Below are 21,393 nucleotides of genomic sequence, written 5' to 3' on the forward strand. Positions count from 1 at the left end.
CATTTTAAATGGTCACTGTGGGCCATACAGCAGCAACAGTAAAGGGATGCCTACGTTGACTCCTAATTCCTAAGACTTTATCCACTTCACACAAAAGGAAGAATAGAAGCTTAAACAATTTGCTTAATGTCATGTAGCTTGTAAATAGTGAATCCAGGAATCCAGAGCTCTGCCTGACTCTAGAGTCCTGAGTTTTTACCATTATTTTGGTATGCCTCCCTTAAAAATCTTTTTCCTAACACTGAAAAAATAGTTTGAAATCCAACAGGAAACTGGGCAAAAAATAAGTCACAGGGAATATCTGCAAATTCTCTCAAGCATCATTCAAATTAAATTGAAATGAGACAAATACAAATTCAACAATAATGACATACTGGGCAACACTCATACGAATAGCAAAAATTGGAAAGGTGCACGATGCCAGGTACTGGTGAAGATGTCTCCAGACAAGAACTCAGGCACATTGATGATGTCAGTCCTCCACCATGGTGGAGAGTATTCAGAAGGTACTTCATGTAATTAAGCAAGGCTATGCCTTATGATTAACCACTTCCATTCCTAGACACACGCATCTCAGAGAAGCTCTATCAGGGGATCTGTACAAAGTAACTGATTGCAGTTTGGTGTGGGTATATGCATATGTTATTGTAGCAAAAAGTTGAGGGATATTTAGCAGGAGAATGGATAAGTAATATATTGTGGAGGCAGTGAAATATATTATGGAAACAAAGAACTAGATATAATACACTGTAATATAAATAGATTCAAAAATTTACTTTTAGGGGCACCTGGGTGGCTCAGTCGTTAAGCATCTGCCTTCGGCTCAGGTCATGATCCCAGGGTCCTGGGATAGAGCCCCACATTGGGCTCCCTGCTCAGCGGGAAGCCTGCTTCTCCCTCTCCCACTCCCTCTGCTTGTGTTCCCGCTCTTGTTGTCTCTCTCTGTCAAATAAATAAATAAAATCTTTTTAAAAAATTTACTTTTAAAGAATAATGTAAGAAATATAATGAGAGTAAAGCACAATAGTATGTATGCAAATTAAAGCTATCCATGCCAAACAATACTACCTGGTATGTATAGTTATGGATATACTCACTCCATATCTTAGAATGGAGATCTACTAATGAGGGAGAGGGATATAAGCAGGGATCAGGAACAGAAGGAAAACAAAAAAAAAGCAAGACATCCCTTTAATCAATGATTATAGTTTTAGGTAACAAAAATATAATAAACTGGATTTTAGCTCCTGAGATTCAAAAATAAATTGCTTTGAGGTTTAAGAAAACTTATCTATCCCACTCCAAAAGAATTTTTGGATCTAGTTCTATGCAAATACATGCCGGGTAGCTCCAGAGAGTGAATCACAGACCTCAAAACTGAGTTCCAAAGTGTCTGTGTGTGCATGCTACAAACGTGCATTTCAACAGAAGGCTACACTATCAGGCAAAATGGAGAGGAACCTGGAAATATTTGTTACCCAAGCAGAGAACTGCATTCCCATCTAATGATGGGATATTCCATAAAAACACCTACATAGAGCAGATGGTTAAGTATGGGCCATACTCTCTTCCTTACTTAAAATGTTGAAGTGTGATGCTTAGTCTCTATAAACAACCCTGTTGTCACTGACCTAGGACAGACAATGCTAGGAGAAGGAGATTTTCTGCCTTCTGATCTTTTCCCCCAGGGTGGCTCTCCAGGCTGATGAATTACCTGGAAATAGAATTGCCTAGCTTTCTATAAGAAAATAAGCAAAATCATTGCATCCTTAGGGCCCAGAATATCCTCATTCATTATAGACATTGCACCTCTGTCTGAGCATTGACCAGTCTGAGTTGGTTCTCTTTTGGATTTCTATTGCAATTTGAGTCTTCTAATTGATGATAATTGCACATATGAGACTACTATCAATTTAAGGACAATGACAGTCTGTGGAATGAATGAATGAATGAATGAATGAATACAGTCTATCATGCCCAATTTTATGACACATGTAAGACACAACATCTCTTTTCTACTTACAGGGCACTGAAGAATGGTAGAAACCAGAAAGCACAGAACAAAAGCAGTAGCATTAGGGATGCATAAGACACAAAACCAGGCTGAAGAGAAGACAGTACCTACAGCAAGTTTTGAAAGAGGAAAATCCTAAACCACTGCCTAAAAACCCCAACTGGAAGCAATGATGCATTCTCATCAAGAGGAGCACTAACTGCTTTGAAGTGGCAATAGAGATTGTCTCATACGTTATCACTATAGTTCATACTGATTCATTCTCTGTAGTTGAATTATCTTTAAAAAATTTATGGTGCATTTTTATGGCAATAGCCAATCAAGTATATCATTAGTGTGCATAGCAAGGAGTTTAAGACAAGAGGAGACTGATGGCTTTTCAATTATTAATGTAAATGAATTGCCAAGTGTAGCTAGTTTAAGAAATGCAATAAAGAGCAAAAGTCAAATCTCTGGCTCTGTGTACACACACACACACACACACGCACATACACTCAACAAACTCATATTTCATCTTAGCCTCAAGTGAAGAAGGCAATTAAGTTACTTAAAATTTCAGACACCTCTGGAATTTTACATCATGAAATTAAATATATTAAAAAAAAGAGACTGTCATTGGCATTTAAAAGAAGGATACTCAGAATTTCAACTTGAGAAGATGCTTCAGCCGTCATCATATCCAACTCTGCCCTGGACAGAAACCCCTCCAGTGCCCTAGGCAGGTGTCACCAGGCTGATCAGAGACTGGCTGACTAGAGATTGGTGGCCATTGCCACTCACACAATGGAAGTCACTTTATGTGGAAAGCAAGCTTACCAAATTAAGAAACAGATTATTTGTCCACATGTAATGTGGTTTCACCACTGACTTTCTGGGTTTCCCTGAGCAAATCACTTATTCTCTCTAAACATTTTTGTTCATCTTAAAAATGGAAATGATAGTGGTAATACTGTATGGGATTATTTTAGGGACTTCAAAGGTAGTACATACTAGAGCAGTATCAGCAAACTGGGTTTATGTTATAGGTATGCTTATGAATAAGCATGTTGATTCTGGTAACATCCATCTGTATCTCAGCGCCATGGCCACAAATTGGTCCACATCACTGTCTGTCACCCCACAAAGTTCCACAATGAGTTTCTACTCTCCACTCTAAGCATAGCCCTCTGTACCATCTAGCAACTTTCTGACCTGCTTTTACTCAATTCCATTCTCCATCGTCTTCATTACCATTCCAAAATCTAACACTGTCCTCAAGCCGCCATTTAGTCCCATCCACTTCACATCTAGTAGATATCATTAGTTCCTGTATCATGAAGAACTAAGATAGGACCTGTCTCAACTTCTAGCGTGTCCATTAACAACAAATACATTTATGTCCTTTACATCCTTGCCTTTTCCTTCCACTCTGAGAGGTATATTCAGAATCAACCACTGACTTTTCATATGCTCTTTATATCACCTCCTCCCCAAATCTAAAACCAAATCTTGAGCCCATATATCCATCTGAGCTCTAGACCCAAATAGCTAAGTGTCTGTTGGGCATCTCCACCTTCATGTTGCATAGAAACCCCTATTTAGCATAATTCAAAAGCAATCCTAATTTTCATCTCCAACCCAAGCTCCTACGTTCATATAGGGAATCTATCTTGTTACTCAAGCCATATAATTTTATGTCATCCTTGAGATCTCCTTTTCCATATACCTGGAGTCCAATTGCAAACTTATGTCAGTTTTACCTTTTAAACTATTTATTGACTCTACTTACTTATCTCCAACGTAATAGCTAACTACCCTAATTCAATCCATCTCTGTCATGTGAACTACTGCAATAAACTCATAGCTGGTCTTGACTCCTGTCTTGCTAATTTAAAATCTAATCTCAATGCCACACTAAGAGTTCTATTTCTAAAGGATATATCCAACAGAATTCAAAGGGTAAGCCTTTTAGAATCTGGCCCTGCTTACCCCCGAAGCCACATTTCTCTGCATTATCCTCTCACTCACTGGGCTGCTGGCAGACTAAGTTTCACGCAGTTCCACTCTGTTGCCTTTAGTGATTTTGCACCATTTGTCTATTTCCTCGGCTGGCTCCTATTACTCATCCTCAATATATCAGCCTCCTGGAATCTTTCTAACACTCCAGACTGTGTTGGATGCCCCTCTTTTGTGCTTTCATATATTCCTCAGTTATGGTTTTCTCTTTGTTTCTTTCCCACTGAAGTGTGAGATTTCCCAGGGTAGGAGTGTCCAGTGTCTTTTTTTTTTTTTAAGAAAGGATGGATCTAAAAATCTATCATTATAAACTATAGGCATATTTATGTGTGTTGGACCATGGGCCTGAATACAACCACCCAGTGCAGCATAGAATGGAGAGAGGGCTCTGGATAGAACCCTGGGGAACACAACCAAGATCCTTTGTTATGTGACTAAGGCCATGAAAAAGCAGGAAGTCATTTTCAGGTGCACACAAGATTTCAGGGCAACAAGAGAGCCACAGAGAAAAGTGGGGGGGGAGAGATATAAGGGAAAGGGATTTTAACGTGCTGAAGTGAGCTTACATTTGTAGAGCTACAGCTAATCCATAAAGAGTTATCTGCCTGCGGTTGACAAGGATGACAAATATGAAAAGCAAAATCAAGGACATTGAAATTTAGTGTGGTATTTAGACTACACAAATACACAAGCATCTTATTAGGATGAATTTGTCTGGGGAAGGAAGAAACAAAACAAAATTGCCCATCACCACAAAGGAAGTAACATGCAATTAATAAGATTTACAAAACATACAAAGGATGAATTTGTTCCTTGAACAAATCCTTTATATCACATAAAATTAGACTGAAAAAAAATCACAGCATGTAAAACATGACTATTAAAGGACCTTTTGTTCTGAGCTCCACCTCACACCAAAGCCTTGAGATTCCTTGATTCATTAGTACCATTGGGTTTATTTTTATACAGGTTAAATCACCTGTTGTTAAAATGTGGTTCTGGGTCATTACACGGTGAATTTTAATAAATTAAACCTGCTGTCCTTTTCAAAAACAACACATGGGTCAACAACTATGATTAAGTTGTCTATATTAATAAGTGGTTATTTCTAGGATAATTATAGTTTCCTCTAAGTGGTTGGTATAAATGGGAAATATCTTAAAATAGTTCTACATTATTTATATCCTCACCTTTGATATGTCCTGTGTGATCAAATATCTGTGTATGGATACCCAAGGGTTCTAACTTCAATATTTAATTCAATCCCCTGAATCCCGTTTTTCCAACAAGGGAGCAGTATAGTAGAGTAGTTAAGGACATATCCCGGGGAACAAACTACCTGGGCTGGAATCCCAGCTCTTTAACTAGTTCTTTGATCTTGAGCATATTGTTAATCTTCCCATGACTCAGTTACTTATTTGTAACCTGGAAATAATAATAGCGCTTATCCATTAGAATTAGTCTAAATATTAAATAAGTTAATATATTCATAAAGTGCTATACAAGGAAAATATTTTGTAAAGTTCTTAGAATAGAACCTGGTACAGGATAAACATTTAATAATTTAACTATTATAATTCTGATAATTTTAGTCCTCTTTTTTACATTGAACACCACTTGCTTATTGTCTTACAGTTTTTATTTTCTCAATAACAAGAAATAGATCAGAGGGGTTCCAAAATGGTGATATAGGAAAACCCTGAACTCACCTCCTCCTATGGACACAGTGAATATACAATTACATATAGAACAATTCCTCCTGAAGAAGAACTAAGGGCTCATTGAAAGCTCTGCACAACAGAGGATAGAAGGACCACATAGAGAACCAACCACAGGATACATGGTAGATGGGAATCCCACCTCCACTCTGTGGAGGGTTAGAGAAAAAACAAGGCCATTGAGTAATGAAGGGGAGGGTAAAACAGAAAATATAAAAAGAAAAAAGAGAAAGGTTAGAGACTATAACATAATATATAATTTACATTATATAACAATACTATAGTGGTAGTACTTAATATAATTTTCTTCAATCTCAGGGAAAACATAGCTTTGCACCTTGAAATTTTCTATTTCAAACTCTGAATTCCTCTTAGGGATAGAGACAAATTATCTTTTTTAGCTGATGGCTTGGCAGGTATGCAAAAAAAAAAAAATGAGGAAAAATGAGAAAAGCTAACTTTCCAACCTCTGAAGAAAAGAGTCCAGTTGAAATATTATAGGTAGACCTTCAGTGCAGCCTGAGTCATATTCTTTGGGTCTCTGTAAAATCTCATGTTTTCAAGAATTTGACCATCTAGAAGCTAGCGATAAGGCTAGATGTGACTCATCTTGTCTTCCTGGTGGAGCTTCTAATGAGGTGTATGTCTACTTGTTTTCCAGATGTATTTGAGCGCCTGTAAGTTACCAGAAAGCTGCTAGATGCTGGGAATACAAAGATGAATGACATATGGATGTCTTTCACCTCATTCCCCCCCCCCACACACACTTACTGGGAGAAAGGTCGTAGAGCTAGTTACAGATCTGGCATGTGTGAAAATATAATTCCCCATACCATGGGAAAAGAATGACTGCAGGAGGGTACAAAATGCCTTCAAAGCACATGAAGTGAATGATTAAATTTATTGCAAGGAGGTAATGAGGACAGAGGAGTGTATTAGTACAAGATTTTACAACGGAACGATATCAGGCAGAAGGTATCGAGGGGCCTAGTTGTAAATATATGAAGTCCATGAGACTAAGAGGGTGTACTTTGGACTGTGATCACCGAGGAGATACATACTATCAAGAATCAGAATCACATGATACATTTTCACTTTAGGAAAACTTCATGAGAAGAATCAACCAGGAAACTCTAAGAGAAGGAGAGAAACTAAACCAGAGTAGGGTCCACAGGGATGATTAAAGGGGAACTGACTGGATAAATCTACCAATGGTAGAATTCAAGAGGACTCGGCAGCTAATTAAATGTAAAAGTGGAATAAAAGGATTTTAGAAGTCCTTCTAGAAGGACTCCATGATTTCTAGTGGAATGACTGCATTATGCCTTTACAGATAAAAGGAGCAGGTTTGTAAGAAAAGAGGACAATTTTGGTTTTGCATATGACAAAACCCTGGGTCTATGGGGCATCCCAGGATGGATGCTTATGGGTTATGGAAATAAAGTTCTGGAACACAGCAAGAATTCCAGGCTAAGGCAGAAATTCAGAACATAGGCATCACATTCTAGAGATGTCAAATAGAAAAGTTTGAAAAGAAATCAATATACTTAATATTTAAGATATTAGTTTCACTGGATTAATGTGTGGTGGGGTTGAGGTAAACCCCCTTTAAAACTGAAGGGGGTTATAGTCAAGATTTGGGTAATAAAAGAGAAGGAGGATTTTTTTTAAAGATTTTATTTATTTATTTGAAAGAGAGAAAGCACATAGGGAGGTGGGGGTGGTGCAGAGGGAGAGCGAGAATCAGACACCTGGCTGAGCAGGGAGCCGGATACAGGGTGATCCCAGGATCCCGAGATCATGACTTGAGCCAAAGTCAGATGCTCAACCGACTGAGCCACCTGGGCACCCCAAGAGAGGGTTTTTTAAAATAAAGAGAGAAATTCATATAGTAAAAGTATACTATAAATTCAAACATACTACATAAGCATAATGGACTGCAAAGAACACTCTTGGGATTTGAGCAACCTTACTAAAGCCCACTTACCCTCTGCAGACGGTAACTGGGAGAAGACTCCAGAAAACATGCCTTTTACTTAATTTCATGTTGTCTTTTAGGGCAATGAACAGGTATAGAAAAATAAACAGGTCTCAAATTTTCCAGATTTGCTTCCATTTCTAACACCTCTATAAATGTTTCTGGGAGGATACAAGCCTCTCAAGAGTCAGAGCACCCAGTCCTGGCATCTATAACCCCCAGCATTATTCCCCACTGGTTCAAAGTCCCATGGAAAGTCTCTAGCTCCTTTTGTTCCCACACAGGCTCATACTTAATGAGGACTGCATTTCTTGTTTAAATTCTAAAGTTTGCTTCTTACTGAAAACAAAGGGAACAGAAAACAAGCAATACTAAGTGCTGACAAGTCCCTGGAGGCATGCAGTTCTCTTGTTCTTTAAAGCTCTCAGTAGCCTTTGTGGAATTACCAAGGTTCATTCCAGAGACAAATAAAAAACATAGTTCTGTAGTGACAATTCCATTCACCTTTAAAGAAAAAAAATCAAGAAAACAAGAATAACTTAAAAGTCTAAATGTTTGGTTTCAGGCTATATTTTACTTTTGGTTCCCCTCCAATCAATCTTGAAAACCTATTTTAACTTCTAAAATATAAGACTATAGGATATCAAAGGAAGAAACCCTCACCTAAAAAAAATAGAGTGTAACTATTGAAAAACCAGCCTTAGAATGATGGGATTGTTGTGCCTGTGATTTATCCTAAGAAGAAAAAACCCAATCTCATTGAAAACACTTGTTTATACTGTCGGTCTATCCCAATTTGGATCCTGTACAAACTGATTTCTTATAAAATGACCTCCCTTTCATACTAAGAAAGAACAGGAACTAATTTTATGCTATTTAGAAACATATATTCCTAACTAAATCTTATATAGGCATTCTGTCTCCGAGAGGACAGGTACACCGCCGATATCTCCCTTGGGTTTCCAAAGACTATTTCCAGTCCTCACACCCACCTTCTCCAGAAAAACCAAACACTAGTTTTGTGGAGTGCATATAAAACAATCCTCAGCCTGACATATGCACATGGCTCCAGAAATTTGTGAACATCCTGTGATGCTGTACCTTCTCTCATTCTCTTTAGTATGTCTGGCTGACACACTGAACGTGTGTGTAGAAGACCCAGAATTTCTCAACCGCTTGTTCTCCCAGTGGAACTTCAGAATTTAACTGTCAAGCAACAACAACAACAAAACTAGGAAAATAATTTTCCAATATTGGCCATTGAGAGCTCTTTCGGTTGACTCTATGTCCCTTATACGTACTCCTATTATTGTGTCGTTTTCTGACACTAGAAGACAAACTGAGGGTTCTAGAGAGGAGGGGGGTGGGAGGATGGGTTAGCCTGGTGATGGGTATTAAAGAGGGCATGTACTGAATGGAAAAAAAAAATTTTAAATAAAAACAAAGAAGATACTAGGGACATAGATAAGGTAGGTAGGTAGATGACAAATACATATCTCCACTTCTCTCTCTCTCTATATATATCTATGCCTTTATCTATCAATCTATTTGCCTATGTTGTCTAAGTCCTAGAATCAGCCATTTCTCCAAAGAAGCCTCAATTCCTTTTATCAGAGGATAGTATTAGAACCCAGGATCTGGGCCCTTGGTGTGCTAATGGATACTAAGGTGTCACTGTCTCTAGGCATGCTCAGCTAAAACAAAAACATATGTATGTATAAACTAATTTTTGTATATACACAAAAGCATAAACAAACCTGTGTGTCACCATCTACTAAACATGAGTTCATACTGATGTCTTCAGCTCTAATCCATTATTACCACATGAATTATTCTAGCCTTTTTCCCTTGATTATTTGTAACCTCCAATTCCAACAGTGAATTGGCTCCAAACTTCTTCAGTTATTTAATTGCTCAAATCCAGTATACATGTACAGCAGTATTGGAAGTGTTAACCTGTGCCCCTATGAGAAAAGAATATAAACTAGAATGCAGAGCTTGTTTGCAGTTCCTTTTGCCTTTAGTCTTATGAACTCATTTCTGAATTACTTAGGTCAGTACTTACTTTCTCTACATTCTCCAGTAAGGTTCTTTCATAAATTTGTAATGCAACCAGATAGTTTTGTCACATTCAGCATTCTACATTAGGATCCTCTGACTGCATAAATATATTTTCTTTTCAATTTGCATGCATTGTTTCACTCTTTCTACTGTAAATTTCTATGGGCTGTGAAATACATAGTGACATATATCTGACATTACAGTATCATTTAAACTAATATCGCTGCCCTAAAATAATCCCTTGTGCTTCATCAACTTAGCCTTCTCCCCCAACCCTTAAAGCTCTAAAATCACTGACTTTTACCTGCATTATATATTTGCCATTTCTAGAATGTCATATAAATGGAATCAAAAAGATGTAGCCTTTAAAGACTGGCTACTTCATTTAAAAATATGCATTTAAGATTCATCCATGTTTTTTCATGGCTTGATAGTTCTTTTTTTTTAAATCATAGAATAATATTTCACTGAGTGGACATACCTCAGTTGGTTTATCCATTTACTTATTGAAGAGCACCTTGTTTGCTTCCAGCTTTGGGCAATCATAAATAAACTACAATAAACATTTTCAAGCATGTTTTTGGGTGGACATAAGTGTTCAACTCATATAGGTAAATGTCCAATATCGGAATTGTTGGATCTTAGGATGACCCTATGTTTGCCTTTTTAAAAAACTGCCAAAGTATTTTCCAAAGAGACTTTATTTTACTTTACTACCAGCAATCATGAACATTGCTATTATTCTGCATTCATACTAACAATTGCTTTTGTCTTTTTTTTTTCTTTACCTATTATAATAGTTATGGAGTGAGATCTCATGAGTATTTCAATTTGAATTCCATAATGAACACTTATATTGAGTATCTTTTCATATACTTACATACATTTGTGCATCTTTTTGGTAAGGTATCTGGACAGATGTTTCACCCATTGCTTAATTGAGTTGTTTTCTTCTTAAGATTTCTTGTATAGGGCGCCTGGGTGGCTCAGTTCATTAAGCGACTGCCTTCAGCTCAGGTCATGATCCTGGAGTCCTGGGATCGAGTCCCGCATCGGGCTCCCTGCTCAGCAGGGAGTCTGCTTCTCCCTCTGACCCTCCTCCCTCTCAGGCTCTCTGTCTCTCATTCTCTCTCTCGCAAATAAATGAAAAATCTTAAAAAAAAATAAATAAAATTAAGATTTCTTGTATATTTTGGGCGCCTGGGTGGCTCAGTTGGTTAAGCGACTGCCTTCGGCTCAGGTCATGATCCTGGAGTCCCGGGATCGAGTCCCACATCGGGCTCCCTGCTCGGCAGGGAGTCTGCTTCTCCCTCTGACCCTCCTCCCTCTCATGCTCTCTGTCTCTCATTCTCTCTCTCTCAAATAAATAAATAAAATCTTTAAAAAAAAAAAAGAGTTCTTTGTATATTTTGAATACAAGACTTTTATCAGATATGTGCTTTGGAAATATATTCTCACAGTTTGTGGCTTGTCTTTCATTCTCTTGACTGTGTCTTCTACAGACCGAAAGTTGTTTTTAATTTAAATATATCAATTATTTTAAAGAATCATGCTTTTGGTGTTGTATCTAAAAACTCACTGTCAAAGCATAACTTTCCAGGTAAATTGTTTTTTCCAGGTGAAAACAATTAAGTATTGGATATGCTTATTAGTGGGGACCATAAAGAAAGAAGAGCATAAATCTATTATAATAAAAATTTGGCTACAGATTGATCTAAAGTGTTATGTTCAGGTTAGGCATTACTGAGAAGGTATAACTACTTGCTAATTGCTTTCCATCCTGGCCTGCCTTTAGCCAGAACCCCGTTAGGGCAGATGAGCCTCACCCCTATAGATACAAACAACTACGCGTCAAAAGCAGAAGCAGTGACAATCCTGGATCTTCAGTGATGCTCCAGATTGGAGGCTCCCACCCTTCCTGATAAAACTTTCCCTTTCCATGACAAATATTTTGCAAGGTCCCCTTTATCATTTTGAAATAAAAATCACATGCAATATATCCAAATAATATAATGTTCCAATCCTAATAAAGGAAACATAAAAAAAATTTGTAAAAATAGAAGAACAATATGTATCCTTGAACATTAGGTTTTATTTTTTTCCTTTAGCTTAACATATTACAAGAACTGGTGTGAACTTTTCTCATTTTTTTTTTTTTTTTTCTGATTGCTATTGGCCAAAGAATTTTCTTGGCTTTAGTTTCAAGAAGATTTGGGGAAAGTTTAGCTCACAGTTTACAAGTATTAAATTGGACTCTTATGGGCTCTGCTCCAACTATTCTGCTTAAGTCTTGGAGTTTTTTGCTTGTAGGGATTCTGAGAACATAGCTAATTCTTTGGTTCTTTCTTGAATTATACATAGTATAAGTCTACTGACTTCCAGATCAGCTATAATTTGATTGTATGCTGTAGAATTTTCTGGGACTTCTGAAAATAGTTCTGCAGTACATTTTATCTGGTAGTTCCATTTGCAAATACTTCTATACCTATTAAATTTGCAGGGTTTTTTGTTTTTGTTTTTGTTTTGTTTTGTTTTTTAAATCAAACAGGAGAGGAACTGTTCTCCTGTAATAGTCCTAAAGTAAGTTTCATGTTGAAACATGGAAAAGTGCTTAGGACAGAATTCTTCCTACTTGAGTGGATTAGGAATCAAAGGGATATGACAATCTGCGTTAGTGGGATCAATGGTAGATGCAGTGATATTCATGTAGAATAAGAAAGCTATATAGCTGGAACCTCATCAAAACTATCCATCTTTTTTCCATGGAAATACTCTTATAATTTTGAATAGAAACAAGGAGGAAAAATAGTCAGGGTCAAAACTAAAGACACATGAATGTAAGAAAGAAGAATAAACATACATATTCACTGCAAGAGTATTCATCCACATAGTGCACCTCCAAATCAATAGGTCTAATCACATTTAATAAATATCTATAGGTGAAGGCCTTACAATAACACAGTAAATTCATAAAATAAAAACATTTTTGAATAAATAGTATTAAATTTATTGTTTAAAAAATTGAAAGTCTCACTTATGTCTCAAACTAATTCACATACTAGTCACAAAGAATCTGAAAATGAAATTAACAATTATATTAACAATGTCATAAAATTAAATATTTGGAAATAAACTAAATAATGGAAGTATAAGATTTATATGCTGAAAATTATAAAACATTGCTGAAATTATCAAAGATTTAAATAAATGGACATCCCATAGTCATGACTCTTAAAATTTAATTTCACTATAATAATAGCAATTCTCTTCATTGATGTATAGATTTCATGAAATCCCCATGTAAACCTTAGTTGGATTTTCTGCAGTAATTGACAATCTGATCTTAAACTTTATATGGAAATGCAAAGGACCCAAAGTAGTCAAGAAAATCTTGGAAGAGGAGAAAAACGTTGGAACACTTATGTTACTTTATTACAAAGCATATCATAAAACTGCAGTAATTAAGATAGTGAGGTATTGGCATAAGAATGGGCATTTAGATAAATGGAGCTGAATTGATAGCTCACATCAATAAACTTAAGTTTAATTTATATTTGATAAAATTTTAACAAATGTGCCAAGACAACTAAATTAGAAAGAATAATCTTTTCAATAAATGATGCTGGGGCAATTGGATATCACAGGCAAACACACACACACACAAATTTAACCCCTTGCCTCACTCCATATACAAATATTAACTCAAAGTAAATCAGAGTCTAAATGTAAGAACACTATAAAAAAACATAAGAGAAAAAATTCTTGACCTTGAATTAGGCAAAGAGCTTTTTAGGTACAAAAAGCATGAAATAAAATAAAAATGATACTGAGAATCTTTTCATGTGCTTTTTAACCGTTTGGATATATTCTTTGAGAAATGTCTAGTTAAATCCTTTGCCTATTTTGGAGTTATTTTTTCCAAATTTTGGAGCTAAAGGGCACCTGGGTGGCTCAGTCGGTTAAGTGTCCGACTCTTGGTCTCAGTTCAGGTCATGATTTCAGAGTCAAGGGATCAAGCCCTGCCTCAGTCTCTGCACATCTCTGCATCAGTTTCTGCACTCAGTGTGGAGTCTGCTTGAGATTCTTCCCCCTCCTTCCCCTCCCTCTCTAAAAGAAATACATAAAATCTTAAAATAAAAAAACATAAATTGTTGAGCTAAGAGTTATTTGTATATTCTAGATACAAGTTTCTTAATAGATATATGGTTTGTAAATGTATTTTTCACATTTTGTTGTCTTTTCACTTTCTGGTATTTTTTGAAGCACAGCATTTTCCGATTTTGACACAGTTCATCTTTTTTTTTTTAATTATACTTGTGATTGTAGTGCCGTATCTGAAGAAACTTTTCCTAACCCAAGGTTGTAAAGATTACACCTATTTTCTTGGAGTGTTTTATTGTTTTATATTTACATTTAGGTCCTTGATCCTTTTTAAGTTAATCTTTGTGTATGGCTTAAGATAGGAGTTCAAACTCAAGTTATTGCATGTGGATATCCAGCTGGCTCAGTACCATGTATTGAAAAGACTGTTCTTCCCCTAATTTAACTATCTTGGCACACTCTTAAAAAATAATTGACAATATATGCATGGGTTTAGTTTTGGATCCCTCAATTCTATTTCATTGATATCTACATCTATTCCTATCCTATGTAACTTATAACTTGTTTTATTTCCTTTCTTTTGCTTTCTTAAAATTGAGTCTTTTTATTTTTTTTTTTTTTTAGGTACAATGGCTAACTAATTCATTTTCAAATATTTATACAGTATTAAAAATGCATTTAAGGCTATGATTTTGCTTCTAATTACCAATCTACTGAATCTGAATAAGCTAAGCATTTAAAAAACAAAACAAAAACAACACAAACATTTCAGTTTTCACTTTGGTTTTTATTTTATCCCAGGAGCTACTTAGAAACTTGTTTTGTTGTATTCACACACACATATATTTTTGTTGTTGTTTATTGTTGTTTATTTGCTTGATTGGTTATGTTGTGTTCATTTTGTTGTTGACCACTGCTTTGTTGTGTTTTGTTTTTCATTCTGGTCAAAGATAGGTTCTGTATAATCTTAAATGACTGGAATTTGTTGCAAATATCTCTTACATATAAAAGACTACCCTATGAATGGTTTCCTGATTGCTGCTATGAAGAGTCTTGTGAGGAACACTTACCCTGAAACAGATTTTTTAAAGTTTTTAGTTACTAGAGATTCTGTCATGTCTCAGAAAAATTATTCACACTTCCAGCACCAAAAAAGGTTTTCCTAGAAACATAACTGATACTTGGTGGCCCTGAAGCTCACCTCCAGCTTCACTACAAGAAGTGAACATGGATCCAGAGTTCCCAATACTATGTACATGGGGCTAATGTTGATGCTCTTTTGACATTGAATCTCCAGCCCCTAATAATGATACCAGTTTCTTAGGGCAGTGCAGTCTCATCTCCCACTCACCAGTAAGTGCTTCCTTTCCACTTTTCTCCTTATTAAATGAAAATACATAGTTTAACGTATATGTGCACATTTAAACATTTTATATAGCATCATATGTATTTACAGCAAGAAGGGGATATTTAGGCCTATGCCCAAATTATCCTTTTAACATAAAATCTTAGTGAATTGTTTTTTAAATGCATTGTACAGATTGATCTATTAAGATTTTATGCCTTTTGCATGAAAACTGGTCTATAGTTCTGTCATCATCACAGAGTTTAATTAATTAATTTTTTTTCCTTAGAGAAAGAATATCATTGAAACCTGATTTATTAAATCTCCAGTGTGATAATTAAAGTTGGTATAAATATTCACTGTAGATCTAGATTGAATATGCACAGTGGAGCTTAAGGTATTTCCCCAATCACAGCCCAGGATGTACTCAATTTTATCTACTATCACATTAAATAATTATTTCTAATTATATAAGACTTTCATTTATAACATTTTTCCTTTCTCTTACTACTGCAACTGTATGCTTCACTGCATCTACTGGGGTTAACAAAAATTCTCTTTGAAACTGAATCTTCTTTGTCAGCTAAAAAGAAAACAAATGCAGGTTATGCTATGTGCTAAAAGTAGAAATTGGAGGGATGTAACATTTAAATAAGGATAAAAATGTAGCATTCTCTCTGTATATATATATATATTTCTGTGTATTCTGTAATACATATTCTCTATAGAATCATATAAACTAGACAATTATTCCTTTTTTTTAAGATTTTATTTATTTGAGAGAAAGAGAGTGCGAGCGAGCACGAGCAGGGTGAGGGGCAGAGGGAAAAGCAGACTCTCAGCCTAGCAGGGATCCCAGGACTCCAGGATTATGACCTGAGCTGAAGGCACACTTAACTGACTGAGCCACCCAGGTGCCTCAATAATTACTCCTTTTTAATTGAATAAGAACTAGGTACAGATTGGTCCATAACTTGTAAAAAGCCACATAGTCTATTTGATTCAAATTTGGTTTTACTCCATTCTTTCCATTGTATCTACTACACTGCCAATAAGAATGACTAATTCCTGAGCTTCATAGTGCAATTAGTCTCTGTCTCTAACAGTGACATCACTGAATGTAGGATTTGTTCAGCCTTTAATTCAATTAATCACTGCAGTGACTAGATATTTCCTCTTCCTTTCATCCCTGGAACCCTGAAAATACCCTGCTTACCACTCTTATGGTAGGTGTGGTATATTAAATCATTGTTCAATAAATATTCACTACCTCCCTTTGACCTACATGGGAAGAATATATTTCTGTGCTTATCTGATGTTATGCATAGACATGTAACTAGCTTTGGCAAATATGATGCTAGTGGACATGATCTAAACAGAGGTTTAAAATAGTCTTGCATAAATGCGCTATTGCTAAGACAATAATATGGCATGGGTAGCCCATTTAATGAGCTCAAATAGGCCATAATTAAATATAAAAGAAAAACATATCTCAAAAAGAACTGTAGGTACAGCTTTAGTATATAGAATTGATTAGTATCAAATCATGGAAAACTTAGAAACTTTTCTGAGAAAGGTGTATTTGCAAATGCACTGCCAAACCGATCTAAAGAGTTCTAGACCATTTAAGTCATGAAATACCTCTGGTCCTTCAACTTCTAACAGACAAGAAGCAAGCTGAGAAAACTGTTCAACCATCAGTAAGAAAATGTTCTCCACTGACTTTTCAGCAGTGGCCCAATAGGATGAAGGCAAAGGAAGAATGTTGCAAAACAGCAGAGTCAAGAGGTATAGAAAAAAATACACTGGAGAGTCCCTCTGAAGAAGGAGAATCAGGGCTTAATCAAAGAACTTTTCCTACCTTCAATATAATAGTACCTGGGAAATCTGCCCACTGGGATTTTAGGATTTCTATGGACTAGTGAGTGCTAGAAACCTCCCATCATTCCTCTTTATAACACGAGTTTTTATTGAGATAATAACTTCTATGTTTCTCCATTCTTTGTTGTATATTTATTGCCAAAATGTACTTGTTTTTATAGTTTATGAGCCTCTAGTCTTCTTCCCACCCCCCCCCCACCTTTTTAAGGAAATAAAGGCATAGCCAAAGGCTCAATGAGAGAAAAGCTTGGTGTAACTTTCATGAATGAATCTTCATAGCTGTGGAATGGGTGGTACCTCTCCATCTCCAGGAGTTCTTGTGGTTGTGAGTACATCCTGGTTCTTCTGAACTAAGTTATCCTCTGTGGGAACCTGGGTGGTGGTACGTCTGAAACTAATGTAACATCGTGTATCAATTATACTTTAAAAAAAGTATGAATGAGAAAAATAAGATGGAAAATGAAATAAAAAAAGTAGATAGAAGAGGAAAGTACTGTGGAAGGATAATAAGACCACATTTTTGTTTCTTCACAGATAACCAAAGAGAACCTGACAAGGAAGATCATGAATCACTAATGCTATAATTACAAAAGAGCTGTGTCACTGTCTACTCTAAACCCTGCTTATTCAGAGGCCATGCAGCAATGGGTGCGACTGCACATTTTAGGCATTTTGAGCATTACCTTAAAATAGACACTAAGGCTAGTTGCCCAAGTTAATACTACATAGTGAAAAAATCCTGTCTGTCAAGGCAGGGTGTAAATTCTAGGTGCCTTGAGTCAGGAATATGGCAATGGGTCATCTCATCGACTTCTTATACTTGATCATCAATACACTCATCTTAATCTTAATCACCCTTGAGACATCCTAACCTGTTATTCCAGTGCTTACACCTATTTGATATTGCCTTCTCTGAAACACAATCATAACTGCTATGGAGAAAAAGTAATTGGAAAACACCCCATATACTGTTGTTATTTGAGGATCTCAAAATACTTAATATTTAATAAACGTATCTTGGACCCTCATCACTGAGATTAATATAATACAACACCTGACTTCATTGTGTTTACAGTCTGGCAGGGGAAATGAATGTATAACTAAAGAAGTATCATAAAATATGTCAAGTTCTATAATAGAGGTATATAAAAAAAGTGTTATTCTAATGAATTTGTATAAAAATTACACATACACAAATATATACATATACATATTTATGCACATACACATATGTATGAGAATAAAGAAAGAAAAATGTGGTACTTGTACTCCACATTTTGTATGGAAAGATGTAATGTCACAAAATTGTCAATTACCCTAAAATTGCCATGTAATTTGTTTCCCAAATAAGTTGCATTTTAACTTTATATGAAAAAAAATCTAGAGATCTAGTGAAAAATCCAAAAAGAAATTCTAGCAAATGAGTAACTACCTTACCCTAATGCATAATACTCTAAATGAACTGATTTTGTATTGGTAGATGATTAGACCAGAGCAATCAATTCTGGCATTATTAACATTTTGGGCCAGATAGTTATTTGTTGGGAGGGGACTGGCTCTTCTCTGTGCATTTTAGGATGCTTAGTAGCATCCTTTACTTCTACCAACTAGAGGACACTAGCACCTGTCATGTTGTTTAAGAAAAAAAGTATCCAGACATTGCCAAATGTTTCCTGGAGGGCAAAAATCACTGCCTTTAAAACTGATCTAGATCTTTTGTTAAAATGCAAACAGATCATATCTCACTCCTTGAGATTCATCAATAATTTGTCAACACATTTAAAGTCCAATGTCATTACCATGTCCAACATAACCCTACACAATCTAACTCCAGTTGTCTTTCCAACTTCACCTTCAATAACTGCTCCATCATCACTGCCCTGCAGCTGGCTTAGCCCTTGCTATTCCTGGAGAGACCAAGCATGTCCCCTCTTCAAATTCTTTACCTTGATGTTTCCTTTCTCTGGAATGTTCTTTCTCAAGAAATTTCTATACCTTCACTCCAGGTTTCACCTCTTCATCCTATTATTTTCTGTTTCTCCACTAGCATATGAACTCTGTGAGGACAAGGGCTTCATGTTGTTTGCTGCTGTAATCTTAAAACCTAAAAGGATGCCTTGAATGTAGAAGGCACTCAGTACAACACCTGACTTCATTATATTTACAGTCTGGCAGGGGAAACAAATGTATAACTAAATAAAATTTTTTGAAAGAATAAATAAATTTCTACAAATCAATAATGAAATAGGTGATTTTTTAAAAGAGGCAATTATAAAGTTATATACAATAATGAGAGAAATCAAATTTTAAGGAAGTAGATTCTATATCAAATATGTATGTTTGGAAAAAAAAAGTCCAAAATAATTTTTGTAGGCAGTGATGAAGGTAAAGAAAAACTCTTATATACAGTTACTAGTGCTGTTCAATGTTATAAAATGTTTGGAATGCAAAATGGGAAAAAATATTGTAGTTGAAAAAAATATAGTTAAAAATGCACATACTCTGTAATGTCATATTTTTAAAAAGAGATTTAACTAATTTAATTTATAGGTAAGCTCCCTATAGAAAATGTTGTACATTTGTACATGGAGATGTATTTAATGAGAACCATTGCTCAATTTTTAGTAATAAATAAAAATTCAGAAAATCTACCAAAATTCAATCAACATACAAGTACATAAAAATTTATATGTTAGGCTACTATAGCAACAAAATAGTTACATTTTATATAGTTATCAGGATTGACCAATCTTAACATAATGTAATCTTAAAATAATATAAAGTTATGAAAATAAATCATAGAATGATTTATCATTATATGTGCCTTTAGTATTTTGCTAAGCTAAAAAATAGTTAATGCTATGGAGTGTTTATAAAAAAATATGCAGAATATAAGAATACAGAAGGGAGAATACTCATCAAACTCACAATAATGGTCACATCTGAGAAAGATCAAAGGTTATCCCTGTGCGTGAGAACTCAGGAAGTTTTATTCCAAATGTGCTCTGCTCACTCTCTTTTTAAGAAGAAACAAAATTCTGAAGTAAATGTCACAGTATTCATATTTTTTCTGAATGAGGATACATGGTGCCATTTTATAAACTTACTTTTTGATTGCATTTTCCCAAAAAAATTTGAAGTACAGTTGACATACAATGCTATATTAGTTTCAGGTATACAACATAGTGATTTGATGGTTCGACACATATTCTACTCACTACCATAAGTGTAGCTACCATCTGTCACCATACAACATTATTACAATATCATTGACTATATTCCCCAAGCTGTACTTTTTATCTCTTTGTGGTTGTGTTTTGAAGGAGAATAAAAGTGTTACAAGTTTAGTTCCATATTTATTAAATGATTATTTGCCAAGCAACATGTTAGATGCTAAATCACAGAGAATGGGACCATCATTTGCATATAGGAGAAATTGAAACTGAATCTGAATAAGAGTTTACTCTGAAAAAATGATAAAGAAAACAGAAACATCATTACTAAGAGTGGAAAGAGCATGAGTATGTCCATACTTCTTGAAGTACTTTAAGATGAATACTGTCTTAGTATAGACAAAAAAATAATGCCATACTAAAATTTCTTCAAAGAGTTATGAAGAATTCACAGATGGCTGCAAATGAGGAGTTCTCAGAATCCTTGCTTGGTTCACCATTATTTTTTAATACACTCCTGAAATATTTTAATATATGATAAGTGACTCATCCAGGCTTAAAATATTAAGGTACATCTCTGGATGTACTGGAGCATAGGAGACTATGGATACTATTTAATAATTGACTTGGTATTTTTACGATTGCTCTGTTTACCTTAGATTGAACTAAATTGGTAAGGTTAGGACGGAGCCAAATTGACACACGTTTCTTACAAAAACAGAAACAAAATATAAAGGTAAGTATACCCAGCACACCTCTATCTGTAGGGCACTCTAAGTAGGTGCCAAAAAAAATAAATAAAGGAAGTCACGACAGTTAGAAACATAAGCATTTAAAAAGTTTTGTGAACAATACTACATGAATAATTGATTCACCACTTGGGTTTTATGGAGAACACTTTCTTCAAATTATTATCTCGATCCATTTGAAAATGGCTCCTTCTTTGTGATACCAACTAGGGATAAATAATTTGTTCTTCAAACTATTTCAGGTATAGTGCAATTACAGAATCTAATACAAATAACATAGAAAACTAACTCATTCTGAATTTTATTGAGTGCAAGAACCAATTGTTTTTTCTTGGCTGGGGCATTCTGTCTAGCTCTCACTTCTCAGCTTAATAGCAA

General features: G+C 35.3%; 1 pseudogene; it reads left to right on the top strand.

Annotated features, from left to right (window-relative positions):
* Positions 1-417: 417 nt before the first annotated feature.
* Positions 418-21,393, top strand: part of LOC110587456 — a 70,204-nt pseudogene continuing 49,228 nt past the window's right edge.

Source organism: Neomonachus schauinslandi, chromosome 10, assembly GCF_002201575.2.
Source record: "Neomonachus schauinslandi chromosome 10, ASM220157v2, whole genome shotgun sequence".
NCBI lineage: Eukaryota > Metazoa > Chordata > Mammalia > Carnivora > Phocidae > Neomonachus > Neomonachus schauinslandi.